We start from the raw sequence: 8,853 nt of genomic DNA, 5'->3' as shown, positions 1-8,853 counted from the left end.
GACCCTTCTGCAGTGGAAAATCAAAGCGAACTGGAACTGCGCTATAATGCTCTGTCTCTTTGTGGCAGAGTTGGGTAATTCAGGTCCAGAGAGTAAAAGTCCAGACTAAGATTTTCTTTCAACCCACCAGTTGAGCATAAAGAGTCACAGTCACAGAGTACTCAACTTGTTGGTTGAAGCAAAATCCCGGCCTGGACTTTTACTCTCAGGACATGAATTACCAGCCTCTGCTTTGTAGTATGGGTCAGGTATGGCCAAATATCTGTATGCCCATGGAAATGTGCCATAAAATGTCCATCCATTCATGTTCCAAACACCTGTCCCGGTCAGTGTTCAGCAGATGCTTTTCAGTAAATGTAACTGTGTATTTTGGTTGTGATTGGTGGTGAAATACTAAAACTGCAGCTGAGATGGTGTGGCAGCTCTCTAGCTCCTCATGCCAATCACATTTTTTTGTGTGCATCTCAAAATTTAAGTGCAAACTGTTCCCTGTAGATTTGCAGTTAAATTAACTATTCTCTCTCTCTTGCTTCCTCCCCTTCATGTCATTATGCAAAAGCTGTTTGTTTTTGTCTTGCTAAATATACCATTCAGATGCTCATTTGCAAACTCTGCGCCTCAGTCACGCAGGTTGTATCTGTATACAGAAGATGGTATTGTTATTGAATCACTGGGCTAGTATTCATAGTCTGTTCCTACATGAATACAGCCTCCTTGATTATGGAGCAGGACATATTGAGCATGGACATCTATTATGCATTTTTACAGATGATCTGGGCGGAAAAAAAGCCAAGAATAGTGAATGTGACAAAGGCAACGGGTTTATCGATTAGCTGTTAGTGTAGTGGAAACAGCTGCCCAGAATTGCTGTTTAGACCCTCCTGCTGTTGGGGCTTGTTTTCTAAAAAACTCACCACAAGGCTGATGGTAAAATAAAATACCTGTGGAACTCAGTGTCCCTTTTCTGAATATTTCTGAGGAATTGAGCAGCTCTCACGGCTCCAGTCCTTCTAGGAATTTAGCTGTCATGGGACCAAACACATGCATGGAAAGTTTGAATGAAATGAAGCTTTATTTGAAATGTGCTCAGGTTCATTTAAATGTGTTTTTTTTCACATATTCCACCTTGCGCTTCTTTTTAGAAAACAGATGTCAGAGGTCAGAACAAAGCTTGGGGTCTATGCACAGGGGCAGCCATTTACCCAGTGCCCTGGACAGAGGTGATTCTAGACACTGTGAGGCCCTCCAACTCCCCCTCCCCCATCATGTTAAAATGTATTTCCTTTATTTTACTGGGAAGTGTAAATGTATATTATCAACAAAGAGAATTTAATAAACACAAAACCTTTATTTTCACTTTTGTGATAAACAGAATACACAAATAAAGCAAATTTGTCGTTGCAATGTACTATGTAATCGGCTGTCCTCGGGGGGGCCCTCCCAGCATGAGCCCCTCCCAGCATGAGCCCCTCCCAGCATGAGCCCCCAGGCCGTCGCCTGCCCTGCCTGTCCTGTCGCTGCACCTCCTGGAGTATATTTTGCACCCATAGGATGAACGTGTTTAAGCACCCATAGGGTGATCTGTTAAAAACACATTATTTACAGATAGCTGACTTTTGTGGCCTTAAACGGTCACCTTGTGACATTGCACTCCTGGCTCTGTGTCTGACACCCAGTCTGGTCTGCAGGCAGCCGTTCAGAGTACATTACGAATGACCGGGGATATTGGGACAGGGTGGCTGGGACAATAAATGAGGAAGAAAATACCCACTTGTTTCAAGGATTTAAGTGCATGTTGTGGCATAAAATTTCCAGCAGGAAGTCCTAATGATAATTCCTTCCATCTCTGTAAAGTATCAAGCACATTTGCCTTTATGAGTGAAAAATTGCGATATGAAAGAATCTTGTTGTACTCTATAACCTCAGAGGCTTCAAAGGTATTTTCCGCACGTTTTCTTACAAGCCTATCTCCTATCATTAGTGATAATGAGGACACGAAGGCCACTGTAGAATTAAAAATAGCCAAACTTTGGGGGGTGGGGGCTGAGGAATTGCCCTCACTTCACAGCCCTAAGCAGGCATTTCTGACATCCATCATCGGGAAGAGAGGCAGCAGTGACTGCATCCTAAGTCTCTGGCGAGCAGGTTATTTATAGACAGCTCACACTGTCATTGGGGACGACTTCCTGTAGGGAGCATATGGAAACGACAGACCCCCCCCCCCCCCCCACATTGAGGCAAAGTACTGGAATCTTCCGTAGCAAACAATGTACAATCTGTTATCCCACCTGACCGGGAGCCTCCTTGGAATTCCGGTTGCTTCTTTGTAGGGTCTGATGGTTTAATCCCACTGTTTCTGCCCTTCCAGGGCCCAGAGCATTTGATTAATGGGAAATTCAAAGGCCCCATTCATTAGTATGGAGAATATCGGAATAGTCCTGCACCGGCAATACAAACTCTCTGTGGGTAAAGAATGTCTGCAGTTAGATGATGTTTGAGCAGTTTATATGGTGGGATATGCTTACCGTGAGGGGGAACAGGTTTGCAGTCATCACAGAGCTTGTGCCTACTCCGCTATGTATATTTGTACAATCCTGTGTAACTTCTTTGCAGTGCAATGGGACATTTGGGGCTCCTGTAATACCTAACACTGCGGCTACATTTATTCATTATATGACCCTTGTACTTTACTCAGGAAAGTATGTGTTGCACTATTGAAATGTTTTATCTTTCTCTATTCTATTCTATTTAATACTATTAATATGTGTGATGATTGCACAGAGAGCCTACTACCTCATTTATTGTACATGTGCACAATAACAATAAAGCTGACTTTGATTAACCAACCCTGTATCCATAAGCTGCTGTCCCATTTTTATGCAATTATTATTCCTGAAACACTTCAGTCCAGCCCACCTCACTGGTCATCACTTGAAGACCAATAAAACAGGCAGACACACTGCAGTCAAGGCAATGATGCCACAGGTTAGCCAATGGCATTCAAAAATGATCTTTATCTTTATCAGAATCATAAAGAATAATCGGTAGCACTTAACATTAAGTGCACCGTAGGGCTGGACAATAATTCGATATCAATAAATTTTTCAATAACGGTGATACGATTTTTAAACAAAAATTTCCGATATTTCGATATACATATATACTGTATCATATAATATACAGTATATGAATAATCAGCCTGTTTTAGTTTAAATGGAAATATATTATTGTTAATAAGCTGAGTCTGAGAGTTTTATTTATTTGATAGTTTATTTCACATTTCTTGTTTGTAAAGGCTAAATACAAATAAAAAGTGAACCTTATTTTTTTTTGTACTGTTTTTATTTTTTAAAAAAATATATAATTTTAATAGGAGGAGCCTGGAGGTATTATAGACTTTGCAAATTCAGTTTGCAGACATCCATTGTGTGTGTCCTCGGCAGTTTTTTCCTGAGGCTTTTTAATATTGTCCATATCGATATCGGAATTATATCGTATCGAGCAAAATTAAGAAATATATCGTGATATAAATTGTTGCCATATCGTCCAGTCCTAGTGCACCGTCATAATGCATTCATAATGCATTCATAATGCATTCATAGAACATTCAGTGTACCTTCATAATGCATTCATAATGCATTCACTGAACATTCATAAGCAGCGAGCAAGTACACCTTAACATCCTAACATCCCTTAACAGCTTTAATATACAATAATAACAAACATTACATGATTGTACAATTATAATGTTTATTACTAATGTATATTACAGCCGGGATGTTAGGATGTTAAGGTATACATACATGATGTTTATAAATGTTTTATGAATACTTAATGAATACAATTGCAGTGCACTGAACGTTTTATGAATGCAATATACAAGCATTATGAAGGTGAAGTTAATGTAAAGTGTTACTGAATCATTTACAGTTGACGTTACACAGGTTGCTTAAATTTATCCTAACCCAGGGGTCTCCAACTCCGGTCCTGGAGAGCTACCGTCCAGTAGGTTTTCTATCCTACCTGTAAATACCAGGAACAGGTGTGGCTCATCAGAAACCAAGTGGGACAGGGGTTGGAGATAGAGTTTAGATTCTCTGCCCGAGGCCGAGCCCAGACTTGACCCGACCCGACCCGTGGGCCGGGTCGGGCCGATATTTCCTGCCACTATCTTCGGGCCGGGCCGGGCCGGGCTGGGCGGGGCCATGATCAAGCATTTGTGTGTGTTTTTTTTTTTTTTTTTAAATCATTACTTAATTAGCCTAATTGGGTGGAGAGCTATGCCATAATTATAAATGTAGCTCCCTCCCGTAAGACACGAGCACAAGAGTCCTTTGCATTTAACTGAGCCGACGGTTTATTCGAAAGACAGTGGCTTCGTTATTATCACCATCATGGCAGACGTGAGAACTAAATACAGATACGGAAACACAAAATCAAGCACATTTACTTACAATATTAGCTAACAAACATTGAAATTCAAATGAAATATAAACATAAATAACAATAAAGACAGCTTAGAGAATTCATATACAGTTAACACGAACCTCAGTGGCCTGTACTACGAAGCGGGGTTACTGGCTTATCGGGGTAACTTGTTGGATTTAAGGTAGTCTGGGCAAAATGTAAGTGAGCGAATATGAAGTCCATTTAAACTGTGGTACCTTAAATCTGACAAGTTACCCCGATAAGCCAGTAACCCCGCTTCGTAGTACAGGCCACAGTTAGCATTTACATTTACATGGCTAAATACAACAAACTTAACTAAAACTTAATTAACACATACTTCGTTGGCTGCTTACGGAAGGATTTAACCTTTTTCTTAACCCTTTACTTAAAGTTCGATGCCGAGCACACAAACTGGTTCCAGCAGCAAGCGAACTGGATAAGTGAAAACGTGCTTTTCTTCTAAACGTGTCTCAAAAATCCATTCTGAATAAACAAACAATGCAGTTTACATGCTTCGTCCTTGTTGCATTTTTTATTAAGATAAATCTAAACTAATTTCTGTAGTTCAAACAACTTAGAATTGTAGTTGAGAACGTCTGTTACAACGGCTCACGTATTAAAAAATAGTCATGTTTAAATCGGGCTCGGGCTCATAATTACAGTTAATGTGTCGGACCGGGTCGGGCTCGGACACAAGGTGCACGGGCTCGGGTAGGATCGGGTTTAATTTTTTGGGCCCGATCTAAGCTCTAGTTGGAGACCCCTGTCCTAACCCAATGTCACTCTGAAATGGTGCCCCAACCCAAAAAAAGCAAACAGACAGAATCATTTTAAATTTCAGTTATATTTTTGTTTTAATGACAACTCACAACTTTAAACCACCAGCAAGACCATGACCATTTGTACCTCCACACACATATTTGATTTTGCCATAAAACTAACATAAAACCCTGAAGTAAGGAGTGTCAAAATGCCACAACACATGGGAGAACAGTCTCATTGTCATGTTTTTCCCAGGAACATTCGACAAACATATGCTATACACGACAAACCCTATCTAGTTCTTCATTTGACTCTACTGCCAAATTACAGTTTCATTATTAACTGCTTCTTCCTTTTTGGGGAAAAACACCAAACATCAGAATAATGGAATATTCTGGGTCATGTTTGTGCTGCAAACTGAAAAGCGACAGCGTAGGGAAAAGCAGGCACCACGTCTCTCTTCACTTGGACTGCAGCAGCAAGGATGCACTCTGTTATACGTGAAAAGCCTTTTGTGTCTTCACATGCAAATTCTGCATTAGAGATCTTTGGAATTCACAAACCTTTTGGGCTTTCTTTGAACTTTAATCTCCTTACAAACTATTTAATGATTTTATATCTTCAAATCAGTTAAACCATGTTATATAATATATGATGTGATTAAATTATTATTATTACATTTGTATCCAGACATAAACCCTTAAAGGCCCATTAATAATGAATCTTTTTATGACAGTATATTTCTGTGGTTGATATCGAGAATCATTGCAAAAATCCGTTCTTTGCAATATGACAGCAAAATGAAATTAATGCTTAGCAGCTTAGTTTGAAACCTCAGATTTTGATCAAAACTGAATAAGACAATTATATGTCGTTCCTGGGAGATTGGATATATTTACAGATGAGATAGGGATATGTGCAGTGATTTGCATTCAAAACTGGCTTTTTCTATTCTACTCCTTTTGGACTTATATGGAAACAGATTGACAAATAACCTTGACTGAGACAGTTGGAAATGTATTATTCATGCAGTGCTTGTTGGTGCGTGGAGGCTTAACGGTGACGTGCTCTTAAATTCTGGTTGTTTCTGCTGCTGGACTCCCAGCTTATTCTACAGGGGTTTTTGTGCATCCTGCCTGTCTGTAAGTTTCTTGCCCAGCCCAGGAGACACAGTCAGATTCCAACCCTGTAGTGAAAGACTGTCAGCTTAAATTCTCAGAAGGGACCCTGTTGTTATCCTTGTTCTCAGACAAGGGTGACAGGGACTAGCAGGAAAGCAGTCCTGCATTTGAGGGTGTTTATTTCAGCTAGAAAATGATCCATTTACTAAACTTAATGCATGCTAATTCAGGATATGAAGTGGGACATTGCTTGTGTTGCAAGGAAACATAAAAAAGTATTTTAATACCACACACAAGTTGCCCCAATCTTCTATCTGAAAAGTGCATTGCTTAAAACTGAAGCTTTTTATCTAGCATTTGTACAAAGTACAGGTACATTGGAATAATTTTGTTTTCATATATGCCATCATGCTCTCCTTTGAGACATACACACACAAACAAACATGTACACATACACAAACACACACACACAAACACACACAGACACATATGGAGGTGAAAATTAATCTTGGGGTCTGAACACAGGGCCAACTATTCATCCAGCCCCCTGTGGGGGGGTTAAAGGCCGCGCCCATGGGCCCAACGGCAATGTGATTACAGAACTTCTGATTTACGGACAGTACCATATGTAGTTACTTTTATTAGTGCTATATTACTAACATTGTTCTGACTTACCTGCAAGTTCAACCTAAAGACAGAATTAGGAAATGGATCTTGATTGTAACTTATATTCTGTATAGGATTTGAACCAGCCACCTTCTAAACAGAGACACAAAAGGCAAACCCACGGAGCCACACGCTGCCCCCAAGTTTCTCATACACCCAATCCATTGATCAGACAGACGGGCTACGTCGAGCTCATTAATATGCAATGTCGTATTCCATGTTTGAGTCTCCTTGGCATCACCGTATCTACATAAATGTGTACAGGATTTATCCAGACTCTATCTGTTATTGGCAGCATCAGTCTATCCACAAGCTCGCAAAAACAAACATCCTTTGTGAGCAGTTCATCATTTTCAGGAAGTCACATTAACATTTGTGCTGATTAATGTACTACAATCAAAGCAGGAAATGATTGTAGTACATTAATCAAGACATTTCTTAAATTAATCAGTGCAGTAAGATGACATCATTATGTCAGAGTGAGATCAGGTTAACTAGGTTTTATTTTCACTTGACTTTTTATGAAACATCTTACTGTAGTGTAACATTTCAATAATCAATCCATCAGGCTCAAAAACCATGCAGCATTTAACTCAAGAATAAAGAAGCCTGACTCTTCTCTTCTGCTTTTACTTGTTTTGTATGAGTTTATTTCCCGTTCCATTTCCTACAAGCATCAAGAAAGTTAAAAAAAAATTGTTTAATGTACATCTACGTTAAATTCGGGGGGTTAGCAATGGTTCAGGGAGCCAGTGAGGCAGGCTGTGAACATCATGTGACCCCGGCAGCCCTGGTCATTTGAAGGATCAAGTATTTTTATTTGTCATTGTGCCAGTGGTTTACACAGATACTGCGAATGTATGTCAGGACACGGAATTTAAGGAACCACCTTAAAATCACATTGTAATTCTTTTAATTCTCCTATATACAAAATGGACATGGGAGATGCTTGAGAATATAATTTAAGTACAGTAGTAGGAACAACTGCAGCACACATAGGCTTTATTTTTATTTTGTTTTTCCTTCATAGATGAATGCCAGCAGGAATAGTAAAATACCCCCCCCCCACCCAAAACCATGTAGAAACACAAATGAGTCCAAAAACCAAACAAGATCAATAGTGATTCTATCAGAAATAAGTCTTGGTATCATGGGAATAGCATCCATTTGAAAAGGACATTTTTGATTGCAGGCTGGTAATGGAGAGCTTTCTGGCAGGAAATGGACTTTAAGCTCTGTCACTTGGCATCCGGCTCTAGTGAAGTTCACACTTCAGCTTTCGGAACGTCAAGGTCACACGAGCGTGAATTCACAAAGCATTCCAGGACCTTCGACAAAACGCGTAATGAGCATTCGCTCGGGATCGGCAATGAAAAGGGTGACGAGGAATGAGTGCCGTGCCGAGAGCAATCGTGCATTTATCCTCCCCTTTAACTTGAAAGGTGCCAGACATTCAAAGCCCAATTCGCAACAATGTCATACCACAGTTGACAATCCCATCACGTTCGATTCCTTTTTCCAGGGAATATTTCAGGCTTTGCGCTTTTGGTCTGATCGCAAAAGGGCAACAAAATGTGTGCTCAAGGGAAGAGAATAATTGTTTTCTGTGACCAGGTAGTTTTTGTCCCCCCTTTGTGTATATCAAATCCCTTTAGATTAAATAAAGCACAAGAAAAAATCATAAGTAAAAACAAAAAAGATCAATCATAAAAATGGGAAATCTGGCTTTTCTCCTGGTAATCTTTTTGGTAAATTAATAGGCAATCACAGACTAAATGTCCATTGCCTTAAGAAATGCAATTTCCAGGAAAGACAGCAGAAGATAAGGATAAATGTCCAGTTGCAAGCTGACGGA

The sequence above is a fragment of the Paramormyrops kingsleyae genome, chromosome 8, assembly GCF_048594095.1.
Source record: "Paramormyrops kingsleyae isolate MSU_618 chromosome 8, PKINGS_0.4, whole genome shotgun sequence".
Lineage (NCBI taxonomy): Eukaryota > Metazoa > Chordata > Actinopteri > Osteoglossiformes > Mormyridae > Paramormyrops > Paramormyrops kingsleyae.
Note: the sequence above shows the minus strand (reverse complement) of the source record.